The sequence below is a fragment of the Microtus pennsylvanicus genome, chromosome 9, assembly GCF_037038515.1.
Source record: "Microtus pennsylvanicus isolate mMicPen1 chromosome 9, mMicPen1.hap1, whole genome shotgun sequence".
NCBI classification, from domain to species: Eukaryota; Metazoa; Chordata; class Mammalia; order Rodentia; family Cricetidae; genus Microtus; species Microtus pennsylvanicus.
In genome coordinates, this window is record NC_134587.1 from 14,746,010 (window position 1) to 14,765,929 (window position 19,920).

Below are 19,920 nucleotides of genomic sequence, written 5' to 3' on the forward strand. Positions count from 1 at the left end.
ATAGGGGAGAGACAGAGATGGAGAAGGGGGAAGGAAAGGGAAAGGGGAGGGGAAAGAGGAGGAGAGGGGGGAAGAAAAGGAGGGGAGAGAAGAAGGGAGGAAAAGAGAGAAGAGCAGAGGGGAGGGGAGCAGGGGAGAGGAGAGAAGAGGAGAGCGGAGAGGTCATGAGGGAAGACGTGTATCAAAAAGAAAAATCAACATTATATCAAAGGGAAATGACTATTTTTAGTTCACCAAGTAATTTCGGAATTGGCCTATTTTATAGTATAGTCAGCAAGCTTAGAAACTAAAAGATTATCATTAGGAAATTAGGCCAAAATAGTTACCAAAATAGTTTTAGAGATGAAGTCCATTGTTTGTTAGCTGCTGTTTATTTTAAAATGTAGCATCTGTCTGCTTTGCAATTATATAGCTGTGTTCATTTAAAGAAATGAACATGCATTACTCATATTTGATCCGTGTATGTCCTCAAATATTGAAATACAAGTAATGATTCAGGTACTACTGCATAGGCATGAGCTTGAGTAGTGATGGTCCAGAATGCATGTATATTAGCTTACTACTGATAGAAAGCCCTCCCCAGTATAGTCCTTACACAGCATGCATGAGCCCATGGGACACCTGTATATATTTAGCACGTTCCTTCTTGTCTAATGACATCGAAACCTACAATTGATTGCACAGTAAGAAACTCTGTCTCCAGGATTTGTCCTTACTGAGTGCTAGGACAGAGGGAAACTTGCCTGAAAGTCTAGCTCCATGGGGAACTGACTCGACCATGATGTCATTTATATATGTCAGGGAGTCACTGGTCACAAAAGAATCAAGATAAGCCAATGACGACAGTGTAGCATGTAGCATTTACAAACCATCTCTTCCGCTAGAAATCTGTTCTTCATGACAGTGGTTTTACTACCCATGGGTGTTTTACGATGGAATTTAGCCAGTTCCTTTTTTCTTCTTTATGAGAACTAAAAAGCAAACACTAATTCTTTAAAATTCCTGCATCACTCATTCATGCTAGCCCTCTCTGTTCTGAAGCTTCCTTTTGTGGTGTGTGCGGTGAGTTGCTGTAACTGTCCTCATTTTATAAAACTAACAGAAAAGTAGCTTTTAGATTTTCCTCTGCCATAGTTTCCTCATTCTACAGCATTTAAGAACAAAAACAATAAAAACTGGCCATCAATTCGGGAATTTCTCAGAGTCTCTGAAATTTATCTATTAATCGCTGAATTTCACAGACCCCATAAATGGAGACGTTTCTACTTAGAGATTCTAGCATGTAGAGCAAATTCTATGAGTCTATAAATTTAGCTTTGGTAAAGCATAGACGATTATATTCTATAGATACAAAAAACTGACATAAAAACAAACATTTCATTGCAAACTTATGTACAACCCAACAAACTTTCCATTACATCTTTAAATGCGCCACAATTCATCGCTTCTTGAGTCCAAAATAGTATTAATACAATGGAACATTTGGGTCATATGTTGAGATACTATATGTATAAATGATTAGATGCTCTCATTTCTTCTTTCCTGGATAATTTAGGAAACGTTAACTCTCGGGGTAAATGTATATGGTGATAGACTGTTTCAAACGCTGCTTCTAAACCTAGCTCCACCTTCACTGGCTTCAGACACCACAATACTGAAGTAATATTCATCCTTATTCATGGAGGACGCTCAGGCTAAGGATCTGTGTTCTTCCCAAGTTAAAATATTTGATTGTCATTGAGTTCCTATCAAACACCTTCCCCATCGGCTTGGGTGTGCTAGATATACTCACTAGCTAACTTTCTTGGTAAAACTCAAGTTTTCTCAAGTTTGTAATTAGGGATGAAGGGAGGGCAACATACCATAAGAGGGATGAAATACTAAGTGGGTGATATATATTTTTATGGCTCTGGAGAACTAAATACTGAGATGATAATATCAGAAGGCTTTCCATATCTTGTAATCCTAGACTGGATCTCTTAACTTTTGAATGTTTTCTTGGATGACAAAAAGCAATGAGAAATAACTTTTGGCACTAACTACACATCGCATACAGTTCTCCATCACACGAAGGCTGCAGAGCAAACTGGCAGTCACTTATTATGCAGCAAGGCTTCTTGAGAGCATAAACATCACCTTCCTCTAATATGAATATATTATTTAAAGGTAGTTTCTGAAAAATTAAGCTGGGTCCACTGTTCACATGGGGTAAGTGTTAATTATCCTTTCAGGGTCAAGAAAGGATAGAACAGAAGGAAGCACAGAAAATAAAATTGGAATTATAATTACAGTCTCTCTCTCTCTTTCTCTCTCTCTCTCTTTATTCCACTCCCCCCCTCTCTCTCTCTTTCTCCCACTCCCTTCTCTCTCTCTCTCTCTTTCTCCCACTCCCTTCTCTCTCTCTCTCTCTTTCTCCCACTCCCTTCTCTCTCTCTCTCTCTCTCTCTCTCTCTCTCTCTCTCTCTCTTTCTCCCGTTCCCCCCCTCTTTCTCCTCTCTCTCTCTCTCTCTCTTGGAAATGGAATAAAGGCACAATTTTTGACAAGTTTTATTTGTAGCTGAACTGTCTGGATAACCAACTTGATTTTTAACTAAAGGCAGACTTTCTTGGAAGCGTGGCATTTCTTACCAGAGACTTGGATAATAAGTCTTTTACTGATGATAATCTTAATGGCAACATTGAGTCCAAAATCCAGGGCTTGTGATAGGCCTTTACAAATGCCATGGATTTGACACTTTCAATGTAGAAGAAGTAGAAACTCTTTCATTAAAATTATGCCTTTGAATCCATCCTTAGCCACCACTGACTCACTATATTCCGTTGGATAATGTTTTATATATAAGTTGAATTTAGATAGTCATAAGCGTTTTCTTAAACTATTGATTTAGATTAATTATGCTAAAGGTCAAATATTTCATTCCTTAGTCTTCTGAAAAGTATTCTGGGTTGATTTACAATTTTTTGAGACACAGTCTCACTAGGTAGCTAAGGATGGCTTCAAATTCACAATCCCTCCCCCTGCCTCAGCTTACTAAAGGAAGGCTAGGATTACAAGTGGGTGCCACCACATCTGACTGAGTGTTAAACATTTTAAAGGGTAGGCATCTTGTCATCTCCTTGGTTGGTTGTCTCAGATGCACCAACCGTCACCTTAACACTCATGTCCAGCAGATGTTCTTGTAGGCCTCATCCAGAGATGCAAGACCAGCAGGCATGGGGCTACCTTTGCGACTGCTTGATAGTATCAAAGTCAATTAAAGTACTTGATGGGGATATGTAAATTAATGTGAATTATCTGAACAGATAATGAAATGGAAAATCTGAACCATGAAGTAAGGGTGTAGAAAATACACGTCGGTAGAAGATCAGTATACTAGTTTTATCGTTTTTCTGTGATCTGCTTATCTAAATAGCACACAATGGCAGTTGTCTCTGTCATTATTCTGTGATACAGTCCTAACACCTACAAGGCCTTTTACCCACACATTAGGATCAAAGTACAATTTGCTCAAATTTACTTTACTAAGCATCATAATCAATAACAGATTACCAAAAGGGTTGACAATATTGACAAATTAATATTATTTCTCCTGCAAAATGGAATGTGAAATTGTTTCAAATGCATGGCTATCATACTTCAAATGCTCTGTGTGTGTGTGTGTGTGGTATACATGACATATACATGTATGAATGGGGAGAGAATAGGACAGAGTGGCTAGCAGACAGGATTAAAAACTAAGTTGCTAAGGCCGGGCAGTGGTGGCGCACGCCTTTAATCCCAGCACTCGGGAGGCAGAGGCAGGCGGATCTCTGTGAGTTCGAGGCCAGCCTGGTCTACAAAGGGAGTTCCAGGACAGGCTCCAAAGCTACAGAGAAACCCTGTCTCGAAAAACCAAAAAACAAAACAAGAAAAAAAAAAAAACTAAGTTGCTACTGTACCCATTACCACCCACAAACCAATACTGGCCTTCCCTCCTGACTTGAACAGGCAGCTTCACTAAGCTTACACATAAACGTCCTTCTATTTTTAATCCTGATTTATGGGCATGCACATCTTTATCTAAACTTTAATATATTTATTCTAATTGTTCATAAGGTATATTTATCTGAAAAGATTCCTTTCCCAAAGTATAAGCCTCTCCTTAAAAGGGCCACCATAAAATGCGCACATTATTCTATTTTAAGGCTTGTCGCTTACCCTAATATATAATAATGCAGTCTACTTAGAAAGTACTTGATAGCTACACGAAAGGCATTTTATTGGCCAATTTGTCAAAATTCTCCTAAGAAGTTCAATTTTTAATATTAGCTGCTATTACTTATTTCCTCTGAGTTTAACTTCATTTGGGGTTATTTATTAATAATGTGTAACTCATTTTAATCTTAGTACCTTCATACCAAGTCAAAGTGAACACAAATATTTTTGCTAGTCCACAGGTTTCCAAAAAATCAACCATTTAGTATATTAAAAATAGTCACAAAATCCCGAATATTACAGCAACTTAAAAGTTGCTATGATAAAAAAAAAATCACCTGGAGGCAGGTGAATCTTGATCGGAAATGAAACAATGTATACTTTAAATATATCAGAAAAACAGATTTTGGAGCCAGAAGTCATAAGTATTAAATACGAATACTCGGTAGCAATTTCTATTGAAGCAACTACCCTCAGATACAAAATTAACACCACCGCAACGTCACTATAAATTGCTCATCGCTTTTAGACTAACTCAGTTACTAAACTGAGGGGAAACAGAATCTTTACTCTGCAAACTACAAAAACACCTAGAGGCAAAAGCCTGAGGTTTTAAACAGTGTTCTCCTTGCTGCCTATAATATTCTCATGGGACGCCTTACTTTCATTTTCACTGGTACCAAACCAGGAATGAACCCGAACAAAGCTGTTTCTGCGTCTTAAGTCTGGGCATTTTTGGTGGTGGTGGTGGTTGTGGTGGTTGGGTTTGTTCTGTGCTTGATTCCTCTGATTTAAAAGATAACACAGCTTCAAACAGAAGAAGCGCTGTAGCCAGTTCAAGATGTGTTGAGCCAATTTTGGTTTTCCCAACACTGCCAGCCAGGGGAGCTGCCCTTCCCACCCTGACAGCTCCCTGCAATCCCATCTCTTGTCACAGAGTCTTTCCCGTCTGAAACAGGGTAGGCAAAGTGCCTGAGTGCCGAAATATTTCACGAAGTTTCAAAGGGAGAGATTGCTATGGAGGCAACGGATCCCAGAGAAAACAGACGCTAACTCTAAGTTTGTGCGTCCTAAACAGGGATGGGGTAACCACTGCAGTGAGCTACGGAGATCCGGGCTCAGCTGAGAGCAATACCCAGTTGCTGCGGCGCATAAAATTCATCTTCCGCGGAAGAGGTTGCAGTGTACATGGTACTCGCGATGGTTTTACAATAACGGAACATGTGAGTAAAACAAAAACAAAAACAGCATACGCCCTGAAAGAGGCTGGGTACAGAAACCTTGGTTAGCTTTGTTAGTTTGGGTGCTCCCAAGTCTGGGGGCCCAGATCCCAGCAGATGTGAAGTATTCGGGAGCTTAACAGTTCGCCCAGCATCTGTCCCAGGACACACTAAGTCCCAAGCCGGGACGGCACACCTGTCAAGGGGGCCAGGAGGAAGTGACTCCTCCAGGACATTCCTCCAACAGCCACACTAATTCCACTCCACCTCAGCCCTGCGGTGCAGTCGCCTCCCACCTGAGTCCAAAGGCGCCAATCCTTTGGAGCGGAATGCGAGTGTACAAAGTCTCCCATGCCGTGCTTCTGCAACCTAAAAGTGGTCAGCACCAAAGCCTAGCCTCTGGCCTTCGCCCCGCATAACTTCTCTTTGCTCCTCTTCAGTAAGGAGGACCAAGCAGTACTCGCTGCTCCAAAGTCCCTGGCGTAAAGTGAGACTCCGGGGAGCCTTGGTGAATGTGCTTCTCCCCTGACGCGCCAGACCCAAAGGCTCCTTTTCATTAAGGCAATAAAGTTCAATTTGCCGGGTTCCTTCTGAACCACGGGAGACTTTCCAGTGTTCCGAGTTCTCCCTCCTTCCAAGCTAAAAGCATACTGTTCACTCCATCCCAGCTGGGATCCCTTGAAGGGCACAGGTCCACATAAAGAGGACCTACTCCTCTCCTCCTTGCAAAGTGCCCCAAACCTCGTGCGTGTGTGTGCGCGCGCACACACACACACATACCCACACTCTCTCACACACAATGCCATCCACGCGCTGTCAAAGTCTGTCCCTGCCTAAGCCAGAAGGCAGGAGCTGAAGCCGCACCGGCACTAGCAGCAGTCTGGCCAGGCAAAGGACTCGCCGTCCAGGTGCCAAACATCCTTGTCCGGATACCCTGGCCGCTAAGCGCCTCGTAAGCACCCTAAGATCACAAAGCCATCTAAAGAGCCGCACCTTACCTGCGAGAGGCACGGTCTCTGGCCGTTCAGCTGGCCCGCGGGCCAGAGGGACGCTGCAGCCGGGGTCCCGAAGATGCTTATTCTCCGCTGCCGCTGCCCGGATCCCCGGCGCCAGCATCACTTCTCCCCCGCCTCCGCCTCCTCGTGCTCCGCTCGCGCGCCCGCCCCTCCCGGCGGCCTCCTGCAAGCCCCGCCGCGCTGGCTGCGCGCGGTGGACAGCGGCGGAGGCGGCGGTGGCGCCCGCGCGGGCTCGCTCAGCTGCACCAGCCGAGCAGCCGCGGCGGCAGCGGGAGCACGGGAGCCGGGCTGCGCTTCCCCGGCGACGGCTCTGGCCTCGGCGACTGACAACGCCCGGCAGCCAATCGCCGCCTCGCCCCGCGCGGCGGGGGGAGACCAATCAGAGCGGAAGGCCCAAGGTTTGCCTCCGCCTTTGCTCAGCAGGCTTGTTTCCGGGAGAGGATGCTGCTGGGGTGTGGGATTGTTGGGAGGGGGAGGCAGGGCCCCGGCTCAGGGTTGGGGGCTCAAGGCCCGGAGCTGAAGACGCACGGAAGAAGCCCGGCCCACAAATCCGGGCCGGGGGCGCTTTCTCTCCGCTCCCGGAGAGCGTCTTGGCGTGACCGTGCACTCCGGGTGACTGTCCCCAGAGCCTTGGCATGGAGGTTCAGCGTCCTGGCATCGCTGTGCAGCGGTCTAGAGACCCCTGGTAGAAGAGGCGCTTCAGGAGACCAAATCCCTGGAGGTGGTCACTGCCTTGAAGGAAGCCAGCAAAGTCACCAGACAGCGCCCCCGTCCTTCTTGATTTGGCAGCTGGAAAGGGATACCTCTGCTAGTCCTCAACCTAGACTAGCCCAAGCTAGGAAAGAGACACACTGAGAAACGTTTTGAAAGTTGCTGGCCGCGTGGACCTCCCTTAGCTGCTCTCGGTTTAAACTTGAACCCGGCAAAACAACCACCGCAGGAAAACAAACAACAACAGACACCACACAGAGAAAGCCAGTCCGGTTTAAACAGGGGACTTAATTACCTAGCACTTGCACGTTGGTTTTATTTACTCATTTGGGGACTCTCAAGTGTTTCTGACCCAAGAGGTTTTAAGAATGCATATGCAAATGTGTCTGAACACTAAGTGTTTCTGTTTGGCCGGGCACGATAAAAGAAACCTCGCCTGCTGCACTCTCCCCGCCGCAAACACTAATAATCCTCCTTGTGGAGTGTTTTAATTTTCCACTGCAGATATATCAAAATGGCCCAGAGTACTACTTAAAAGCTTCCACACTTAATTTCTAGAAATACGGAAAAGAACGAAATCAAACGTTTACACGAAGACTTGAAGAAGAAAGGGACACCCCCCAAATGACCCTCGCTGTCCAATGGAGATAGTAAGAGTCACTTCACAAGGTTGTTTTGTTTGTTTTGTTTTTTGGGATTTTTTTTTTTGGTGAGTGTTGAAAAAATTAGATGTTTAAATTTTAACTACATCATTTTCTGATAAGTGACTTGAGATTCATGTCCTTTATTTTTATTTCTGTGTCTCTATTCAGTTAGCTAGTTGTTAAGTGGCTCCGTTATTATTGCGCTCAACATCCGTTTCTTCATCTACTTTTCTTATTTTTTTAAAAGAAAGGTGTATTATTTGATTTCTGAAACAAACCTTGCAGAAACTTTTTGGGCTCTATAAGGAAGTGTTCACTGTACAATAGACTTGCCTTACATCACCACGTTTTCACTACAAGAACATTCTCAGACCCTTGGTGTGTTCTATCCTTTCCTTCCCCTCAGCCCTTTGACCCATCTAACCAGGCCATCTCTTTCTAAAGAACTGGCCATACTAACAGAGAGTAAACATTTTTTTATCTCTCATAACATTTAAAAACTGAGGTGTAGGCCACACTTCTCTGATTTATTTTCTAACAAGTACGTCTTGACTCTACCTGTTAATTTTTTAAATTATACACATATGCATTATTATTGCATAATGAGGAAAAACAGTATCTTCAAGGAAATCCATATAGGAATGAAGTATTGGAGAGAAAGACAAAAACGTGTGATTTATTCAAAATTTTGAGGAGAGTAGTTGATATGTGTAAAGTATACAAATCTTTAGAAAGTCCAAACACAGTAAGAAGCTGTTGAGATGGCTCCAAGCCTGAGAGCATTTGCTGATCCTGACCATCCAAGTTCAACCCGAGACTCACACGTTAGAAGGAAAGAACTGATTATCTCAAATATCTGTTCTCCCTTGTGCACACCCCTACCTAGACACACATAAATTTCAAAATAGAAATAAGTGTTTTGTTAAAGGATTCATCTTTTACAAAAGCAGGTATAATTTAGAAATATCTCTAACCAAAATGTAAATTAAAAAAGAACTTCAATAAAAAGCTCCTTTCTACTATAGAAAGAGGTAGGTTATTTTAAATCTTGAAAGGCTGAACTCTACAAATAGCTACATAAATTTTATGACTTCTTTGTATATCTTACCAACTATGCGATTTTGGTTTATTTTTTGTATTATTACTTTGCAGTTGCTACTTCTGAAAGATATGAATTCTACATGACATAGTCTCAGTGATTAAGACAACCGAGTAGTCATGAGCAATCGAAAGGCTTCAAGACCATCAGCATCCAGAGGTATACAACACCGATATCTCCCATCCTTAGTGTTCCGTGGATTCAGCTCTGAGGAGAACGAATCTTCAGCATTAACGCCGGCCAGAGAGAACTGTGAAATATTTAAGAGCAATGAAGTTTCTGGTAGTTGTTTGTTTGTTTGTTTTTTAAAGAGAGAAAGGAAGAGAGAAAAAGAAAGCGTTCTAAAAGTAATCAAACAGATTGTATGTTGGTGCCAGGTTTCCCTGCGTTTTTATGGGTATTGGCATGCAGAAACAACAATGTTAAAAGATTATTTAATGACCCGATTATATTTTCACTGAAAACGGTTTTAAGGGTTTTTGTTTTTCATTCCTAATTACCTATGTCTGACTTTTCTCCAAAGGAGGACTTACTTTGCTCTTTATTTAAAGCAATAAGGATTCACCTAGCCAAAGAGATGGGGAAAGTGGAAAAGTAGACAAGAGGAATCTGGCTAGTTCTACCTCTCGCTCATCCGTCTGAGTGGTTAAACTACCACAGTACTCCTTATCTTAAAATAGAGATAGAAAACAAAATCAAACCTCTAGCTGCCTTTCTCAGGTACGAGGCTTAACTTGTAATTAGTGCTACCAGGCAAAGTAGGTTTCTGCTGGAAGGCCGTTGTAAAAAAGGTGGAGAACATGGATTTAATAAGAACGCTACCCTCTCTCAGATGTGAAATAATTTAATTCACAGTAGCTGTTCTTCATGGGTGGGAAATACCTATTTCCGCACATGATTGTATTGCGTTCTGAAGAGGCTCTTTTGCCAAAGCTGAGATAGGGTGATTATCAGGTACACAACGCTGTTTGTGCTCATGTTTCCTGGCAAAAATTTTTCCCACCCTTTCTTCCCTGTGACATATCCAGCACAATTAAAATACATAACTTTAAAGGCTTGAACATTATAAAGGGTGACGCTTGTTGTTTTATTATCTTTTTAAAATTATACTTTTAATGAAGATATTTCACCCAAATAATAAAGCTAATTCCATAACTCTAAGCATAAAGAGCCTCATATTTAATGCTAGAATACTTGGAACAACTGATGCTATTTATATTATGAGAATATTACTGAACAATTTTGTGTATATTTGCTAAAACAGTGGAAAATTGACTATATTAAATCTGGGCTATAAATATTGGCATGAGACCATAGTACTGGCTAAGAATAAGAGAGGAATATAATAAGGTGGTTGGCATAAAAGCCTTATGATTCCACAAAGAATGAATAAAAAATAAGCCGAGCAGGATGTTTCTTTTATATTAGGGATGAGCTATGTTATCTTAGGTCTAAGGGAACTCTACACTGTTTAATGGACTCTCTGCTGTTTTATATTGATTGTAATTAATATAAAAATGTCTTTGATGGTACTGATATTAATGGTATTAATCTTTCAATGAGTATTTGTTTATAAAACTATTACTAAAATTTCAACAAAGATGCCCTATTGCCTTAATAGATTATGCCTTCAATTTTTGTAATTTAAAAATAGGTTATTTGGGACTGAGATGGCTAAGCAGGCAGACACCTGCCACCAAACCTGACAATCTGACATCAGCCCCAGGGATCCATATGGTGGAAGGAGAGAGCTGACTTTTGCAAGTTGTCCTCTGACCTCAATTCCTGTGGTATCTAATACACTCACACGCACTAAATAAAATGTAGTTCAAAGTGTTATGTATTAACTAAGAGAATTCAATCTCTTCTAATAAGTTTTCTAAATGTATTGATTGATTGATTGATTTGCCTCGATCACTGAAGAGAATGCCTCACATCACATTGGTCCATCCTGAAATGGGAAAATGGAAAGAAAATTGTGTGTGTGTGTGTGTGTGTGTGTGTGTGTGTGTGTGTGTGTGTTGGAGAGGAGGAGGAAGTCAGAAAGAGACGAGTAAAGAGGAATTTTCTTACACATTTGTTCTTTATGACTTCATTAATCAACACTTATATCAGGAACGAATTAAAGCACAGGACACTGAAATGCTCATTTTAAAGAGTTAATTACCTCTATATTGCCATAACAGAATGTAATTTCAGTGCCTAGTACCATGCTGGGAGCCCAGTGCGTGTTTTATCAAGGGTAAATGAACATATACACCTTCCACAGGGTTGCTGGGAAGAGAATAAGTGCTCCTCGAGAATCAACCTACTGTGCAGTTCAGCATGCATCCCTACCATCTTGCCCATTTGGGTTTTATATAACCTAAGGTTTAACTCCCAATGTTATTTTCTAAGGCTTCCCCGGTGGCTCGGTGGAGATTCTGTCAGATGTATTCTCTTCCTTTACTCTCCTGTGGCATTCAAGCTCATCACCCTGTCTGGATTTTAACGAATTCCCCAGGTCTTGCAGGGTGATTAGAGAGTGTCTGGAGGATGATCTTCCTCGCCTTAGGAGAAAAGTGATAATCAAAGGTCAAATCTGAGTTCCTAGGGACTTGGGTTCCGGAAGCTAATCGCATGAATCATCATTAGCTTTTATGATGCCAAGTCATGCAAGTCTGTGAAGTTCATACAGAGAGAGAAATTTAGATCAATGGGACTTTAGGCGACCATGCCGTTTGATAATTACTTTCTAGAAATCAGGTTTGAAAAGCTTCTTTTTTTTGTTCCTAAGAAATTATTCTCTGCTCTGAAAGCCTCTCTACCCTGAGAGACTTAGTACCGGTAAGAGAAGAGAAACCCATAGTGTTCTCATTCAGCCATTCCTTTGTCCGTTGTTTGTCATCCACACGCATGATTTACTTTCCAGGAACAATATATTGTATATTTTCAGAACACTCATATTTTATACCAGGATTGAGGTTTTAATTAAAAAATGTTAATGCCTTATTTGCACAGATTAATTATATATAATGGTAGGTTCCATTATGAGATTTTTATCTATGTACATGGTGTATTTTGATCATATTAGCATCCAATTATCATTCATGTTTTGCCCCCTCCCACTAGTTCCCTTCCTCTTTCAAGCCACCTTTTTAAGTATCTATAATGTCATGTTAGAAAGAATGCTTCAGTGCCCTTTGTAAAGCTTGCTAGCACAGCAGCTGTTGATGTGGTGATGCATCGGAGGTAGGTAGGCTGTTTAATTGGTAAGTGGATCATGCAAGGCCTTTGCTGCTTCCATGGGATACATTTTATATCTACCGGGGGCAAAATAGAGCCTTGAGCATCACCGCATTGAAATCCTACAGTAAAAATCCCCAACAACATACTTTATGCCTTTACTAGGCTTTATGCCTTTAGAGGCTCTTAAACAAAATCAAGAAGCTGAAAGCATGTTTATGAGCGGATGACATGTAAAGTACTAGTTGTATCCTAGTGGGCATAGCCACGCCTCCCTTTCCTTTATCAGTTGTGACCAGAAAGAAAAAGTGGAAGGAATAGTTTTTAAAGTGGGAGAAAACCCTACTTATTTATTAATATTCCCATAACCACAAAGTGATTATGAGAGTCTATTCTCACATTTCAGAATTGTGTTACGCTCTGGCATAGGAGAATTAAAATGATCTAATTGTATTTTCTAGAATTTGTTACTCCAGGCTTATAATGCTTTTTAAAACTATATGGATGACTTCGTTTTTTCCAAGCAATATTAATTCTTATCAATTTGGTGAGGGATTTCAAAAATCAAAACCCATTACATCACTTAAATTAGAAATTATAACAATGCTGGTGAGATGGCTGAGTGGTCAAAGGCTCCTGCTCTGAAGCCTGATAACCTGAATTTGATCTCTGTGTTCCTCATTATGGAAGGGAAGAACTGACTCTCCATGGCCTCCACGCATGCACCGTGACACATATGTTTGCACACATGCTAGTGTGCATACACACACACACACAGAAAGAGAGAGAGAGAGAGGAGAGAGAATGTCCATGTTAGTATGCATACACTCACATCACACACACACACAGAGGGAGAAAGAGAGAATGTCTATGCTAGTTTGCATACACACACACAACACACACACACAGAATGTCTACACTAGTGTGCATGCACACACAGAATTACTATGCTAGTATGCACACACACACACACACAGAGAATGTTTATGCTAGTATGCATACACTCACACACACACAGAGGGAGAGATAGAGAATGTCTATGCTAGTTTGCACACACACACACACAACACACACACAGAATGTCTATGCTAGTATGCACACACACACACAGAATGTCTATGCTAGTTTGCACACACACACACAACACACACACAGAATGTCTATGCTAGTATGCATACACACACAGAATGTCTATGCTAGTATGCACACACACACATAGAATGTCTATGCTAGTTTGCACACACACACACACAACACACACACAGAATGTCTATGCTAGTATGCACATACACAGAATGTCTATGCTAGTATGCACACACACACACACACACAGAATGTCTATGCTAGTATGCATACATACACAGAATGTCTATGCTAGTACGCACACACACACAGAATGTCTATGCTAGTATGCACACACACACAGAATGTCTATGCTAGTATGCACACACACACACACACACAGAATGTCTATGCTAGTATGCACAGACACACACACAGAATGTCTATGCTAGTATGCACACACACACAGAATGTCTATGCTAGTATGCACACACACACACACACAGAGAATGTCTATACTAGTATGCACACACACACAGAATGTCTATGCTAGTATGCACACACACACACACACACACAGAATGTCTATGCTAGTATGCACACACACACACACACACAGAATGTCTATGCTAGTATGCATACACACACACACAGAATGTCTATGCTAGTATGCACACACACACACACACAGAATGTCTATGCTAGTATGCATACACACACACACAGAATGTCTATGCTAGTATGCACACACACACACACAGAATGTCTATGCTAGTATGCACACACACACACAGAATGTCTATGCTAGTATGCACACACACACACACACACAGAATGTCTATGCTAGTATGCATACACACACACAGAATGTCTATGCTAGTATGCACACACACACACACAGAATGTCTATGCTAGTACGCACACACACACAGAATGTCTATGCTAGTATGCACACACACACACACACAGAATGTCTATGCTAGTATGCACACACACACACAGAATGTCTATGCTAGTATGCACACACACACACACACACAGAATGTCTATGCTAGTATGCATACACACACACAGAATGTCTATGCTAGTATGCACACACACACACACACAGAGAATGTCTATACTAGTATGCACACACACACAGAATGTCTATGCTAGTATGCACACACACACACACAGAATGTCTATGCTAGTATGCACACACACACACACACAGAATGTCTATGCTAGTATGCACACACACACACACAGAATGTCTATGCTAGTATGCACACACACACACACAGAATGTCTATGCTAGTATGCACACACACACACACACAGAATGTCTATGCTAGTATGCACACACACACACACAGAATGTCTATGCTAGTATGCACACACACACACACAGAATGTCTATGCTAGTATGCACACACACACACACAGAATGTCTATGCTAGTATGCACACACACACACACACACAGAATGTCTATGCTAGTATGCACACACACACACACAGAATGTCTATGCTAGTATGCACACACACACACACAGAATGTCTATGCTAGTATGCACACACACAGAGAATGTCTATGCTAGTATGCACACACACACACACACACAGAATGTCTATGCTAGTATGCACACACACACACAGAATGTCTATGCTAGTATGCACACACACACACACACAGAATGTCTATGCTAGTATGCACACACACACACACAGAATGTTTATGCTAGTATGCACACACACACACACACACACACACACACACAGAATGTCTATGCTAGTATGCACACACACACACACACACACACACAGAATGTCTATGCTAGTATGAACACACACACACAGAATGTCTATGCTAGTATGCACACACACACAGAGGATGTCTTTTTAATAGTATTAATAATGACTTCTGCTTTTGTCCTTTTCAGTGTTTTGGCTGTAGTTTTCTATGTGTACACGATGCATTCTTTTGGTCATAATTTATACTCAGTAGTTAGACCTATATAGTACTTGTCTTGACTCAAGCACTCCATTCTTTGAAAGGCAATTCACATTATCATCAAACACCTTTGTGCTGAAGCATTAACCATAAATATTTACAATAAGAAGTGGAAAATCATGAGTACATTGTGGGGCATTAGAAGATCTCTATTAAGGTTTGACTACTGTAGAAATATATTATTTTAGAATTGAAATTATTTTGTACAAGAAAGATAGATATGAGTATATTGTACTCATACTAGACTGCATTGTCTGTTCTATGCACATAGCCTCTGCTTGCTCAGCTCCCAAACAGCCGCTTGCTTTTGGTTTCTAAGTCTTTAGTGTAAATCTCTCTGAATAAATCCACTGCTAAGCCACATGCCATTTCATTCCTCACTAATAGGACCCTGGAGTTACATCCCCTGCCCTAGTGCGCCAGAAAGTGTATAACAAGACTTCCTATTAGATGCTATGTAAGTTCTCAGGTGCTTGTAACAACTTATAAGTCCCTTAATAGTACACTAAGTCAGGTTCTTTAAGGTGACTAATTAGTGTCTTTCAGCCTTGGGGGGAAATGTTATTTCTGGGAATTCAAGAGGAACCCCTGAAATCTAAAAGCAACAGATGAAATCGGAGCTGGAAGATAATTCCTAACAGCTGGTACTGGCACTGGACCACAGATACTCTTTGTTTGGGTTCCAGCTTCTGGAGACAAGAGGATCATAAATTTCTAGATAGTAACGGAATGATTACATGAAGTTCCGATTCAGATGGGTCAAAAGAGAAAACAAAGAACCAACATATGGTCTAAGCCAACTTGTGTGTTTAACTTCATACATTCTAATGAATATTAGCCAGTGACTTGTGTCTATATCAGCTGCAGTGGCGTGGTAAACACAAGTTGCCGTGAGCTCAGGCGACCTTTCAGGTTCTCTGGATTTAAGCTGACTGAAAAAGAAACAGTCAAATGAATACTCCTTTCGATGACCGACTGAGCACTTTTTGCTAAAACTCATAATTTTGGATTGCTTTAGAAACACAGCCTTGGAATGTCCTCTGGTGTATGCATATTTTCAGTTATATCAAACAGGTTATAGCGACATGATTTTTAAGATTTAATTTATTCTTTGAAAATTTCACGCATGTGTATATTGTGTGTAAATCTACCACCTCACTCCCTGCTCCAACTCAATCCAGGGTCTCCCATTGCATCTCCATCCCAATGTCACATCTTCTTTATTATTTCCCTATTTATTTATTTACTTAATCACTGGGTGTCAGCGGAATTTTAAACTGTGTTCCTTTCTAAACAGGGGTATTTAGTAATGTTAAGGAAGGTTTAAAATGTAGGTTCAGGGAAAAGGTTAATATCACTTTAAACACTAAACATAGCTTAAGTTGCTTTGTTTTGTTTTTTACCTTTGTGTCCAAGACTTTTTACTAGCCAAAAACAGGTCTAATACTATCTATTTTGAGTAGTTTCTGGGAAATAATTACTTAGCATTTATTCTGGTTGTTTAATTTTTGTTTGTTTGTTTGCTTGCTTGTTTTTAAATTTGAACATGCTAGGGTCACCTGAGAGGGAAAAAAAAACTAAATTGAGAAAATGCCCCTGTAAGATTGTCCTGTAGAAATGTCTGTGAGATATTTTCTTGACTATGACTGATGACAGAAAGCCCAGTCCACTGTTCTTCCTTGTGTAAGGAAGCAGACTGAGCAAGCAGTGGGGAACAAGCCAATACACTGCACCCTTCAATGGTCTCTGAATCAGCTATTGCCTCCAGTTTGTGCCTTGAGTTTTGCCCTTATCTCCTTTCAGGACGGACTACAAGCTGTAAAGTGAACCCTTTCCTCTCCAAGTTGCTTTTGGTCATGATGTTTTCTAAAAACAGCAGAAAAGTAGCTGATATACTAGGCAAGCATTCTACTGTCTGAACTATCTCCAGTCCACAAGCTGAGTTTTTATACTAGAGACACTTAGAACCAGATTCCCAAGCCATGGGATGCAAGACAACCACCTGGGCAGCTAGTTAAACATTCAGAGGACTGTAAGGGAGGATGCATATTTCACTACACACCTCCCTCTGCTTAGCGCAGCTGGGAATGACAGCTTCTCAGGTGCCCTATTGAGTTGCAGTCTGCATGCAAGTTGGGCAGTCTGTCTGAGCCAGCACTTCCCTGCAGCTGCAGGTCTCAGGCAGAGGAAAGAAGCAGGCCCGAGTCCTAGTGAGGTCATTCTAGAGCAGAAATCCTCAAAGTGCTGAAGCCAACCGCAGCAGCAGCACTGTCTGCAGAAATGCCTGGTCACCTGTAATCCCAGCACTCAAGAGAGGGAGGCAGTGACAACAGTCGTTCAAGGTCACCTCCCTCTACTCGTGGAATTTGAGGCCAGCCTAAGCTATTTGAAATCCTGTAAAAAAAAAAAAAAGTCCTAGGGAGATAAAGTATTTGATCTGCAAACATGAGGACCTGAGTTCAAATCTCAACCCATGTAAAAGTCTGAACATGCACTTGCCTGTAGCCCAGCTGAGGACATCATCCCTGTAACATGTAACAGTGTATTCTGTAGGTAGTAGATATTAACTCTTGATGATGAAATTAAATGATTTCTATTAAAGTGATCATAAGAATAAGAGATGCAGGTATTCATCTCAAAATTCCAAGTTTTGAAACCTTTCTTGGCTAGCACAATCCCTTCCTCTCAAAATTTAGAAAGACCCCATGACTTTCAAAGATACACCCTTTAAGGCTGCTTCCTACCAAGACCCACACACTCACAGTGAGTGCGCATGCTCAGAGGTATGCTTTCCTCCCTCCTTCCAAAGCCTCAGTTTTACACACCAGGAAGCAAAGTCTTCCCTACTGTAGACTATCAACTCCCTCTGCCCGACGTATTGCCCTTTCCTACATCCTACAAGGTAGATTCCTATTAACCGCCCTCCCTCCAGCTTCCTAAGATAGCAGAACAGCAAACAGCTGTTGCCAAGGCCATCCAAGTTTGCACTGGCCTCAGAGATGCTTGCTACATCCTGCTGTGATTTGCCTGCTCAGTAGCTTTTGGCACAGAAGAACCTCACTTAATCCTCACTGTTCTCTCTTTATCCCCCTTCAGCGTTCTCTTACCTTGGCTTACAGTGCACACAATTCTCAGTATTGCTTCGGTTTAACCCTCAGTGTTTAAAAACAATGTGGCCTTGTTTGTGTTAGAACATTTGAGCACCTTCACAGGGTACTGAGTAATCTGTTTCTCCAGAACCTCTCCCCCATCTCGAAAACCAAATATTTCGGTGATGTGAACTTCATTTTCCAAAATAGTTTCATAAAACTGAATATGGCTGGAGAAATGGCCAGTGGTCAAAAATACTTGCTGCTTTTACACAGGACTTTTTTTTAACCAGTTCTCCAGAGCCTACACTAGGCATCTTATAACCTTCAGTAACTCCAGCACAAGAATGTTGAAAACCTCCTTGTCCATGTGCCAACCTACAACACACACACACACACACACACACACACACACACACACACATTTACCCACATACAGATTCACAAATAAATCTGAAATAAAATTGTGGGAAGTGTTTGTTTTACTGCTGGAACCACATCATCTATCTTTTGTCCTTCTATTTATTTGATTTGGTTTGACATGATTGTTGATGGTACCATAAAGGATTTCCTTAGACAAGATTAGAAGAAGGTGTTGAAGTGGATGGCATCCCTTTCTGAATATGAAAATTAAATAACAGTGTAGACAGTATTGAGTTCTATTCTTTTCCATGACTAACTCTCCTTACATTCAGTGTTCATATGCTAGAAGTCATAAACATGCTATTTCTGGCCTCCATACCATTTAAAGTCTTAAAACAGATTTGAATTCTAATTCTCACATACAGCGAGAGTTAGAATTCTAAATTCTTGGTTTATCCTTATGTGGATCGATGATCTCTGTAAACACTGGAAAGCAACGCCAGCTTAGTCAAAGTGTCCTCTTTCCAAGGATGGAAAGCAGAGGCTCTGCCACCTCTCAGAAGCAGAGGCTTCTGGCCCCTGATATGGGAGTTTAGTATTAGCTATGCTTTTATGCACAGGGCTATACTCTCTACCCAACCCTCTTTTGAATCCACCAGCTTTTGGGTGGGCTCCCAGGTAACCAAGGGGAGAGGGGACCTGTGCCAAGGTCTATAATGGTTTCTATAGAGCAGAACCCTCTGCCTCTGACATCATGCTATGCTTTTGACTTCAACAGAAGGTTGTAAATGTGTGTAGATATGTTCTACTTTCTCATTTTTGTTCAAAATGAAGAATGTATTCAGGAAAGGTATCATGTTAGGTAAATATTACTATCCCCCCTTTTCCCTGTTTCTGCTGTTATAAGGTAGTAGAGAGGATAATTGAGTTGTAAACATGAACACACTAATGATAAGTAATGAAACTGATTTTGGAGTTGGGGCAGGTGAGAAAGAAAAAGCTCCTATTAAAAAAGAAGAAACCCTGAGCCTCCATGTCTTTGTAACTCAGTCCTACCAAACGTCCAAAAAGGAGCTAATGCCAATTCTGGCTAAATTCTTCCAAAACAACCTTAATTACTTTTCTATTCTATTATTTTCTAGACATGATGACTAAGGAAATTTATCTAAGAATGAGTTTGTTTGGAACTTACAGTTTGAGAGGGTGACCCATGACCTCTGTGGTAAGGGGCATGACAGAAAGCAGTCAGGGATGGTGCTGAAGCAGTAGCTGAGAGCTTACACCTTGGACTATAAGCATCA

At 41.3% G+C, this 19,920-nt stretch overlaps 1 protein-coding gene across 7 annotated transcripts in view; it reads right to left on the bottom strand.

Moving 5' to 3' along the window:
- Positions 1 to 7,154, bottom strand: part of B3galt1 (beta-1,3-galactosyltransferase 1) — a 501,059-nt gene extending 493,905 nt beyond the window's left edge. For 4 of the 7 annotated variants that reach the window (XM_075984985.1, XM_075984983.1, XM_075984982.1 and 1 more), the window contains exon 1: positions 6,414 to 6,809. The gene's annotated coding sequence lies outside the window, so the exon portion shown is untranslated. Of the gene's footprint in view, positions 1 to 6,413 lie in introns of all 7 variants that reach the window. The other 3 variants (XR_012911780.1, XR_012911782.1, XR_012911781.1) reach the window with 1 other exon arrangement.
- Positions 7,155 to 19,920: the final 12,766 nt, after the last annotated feature.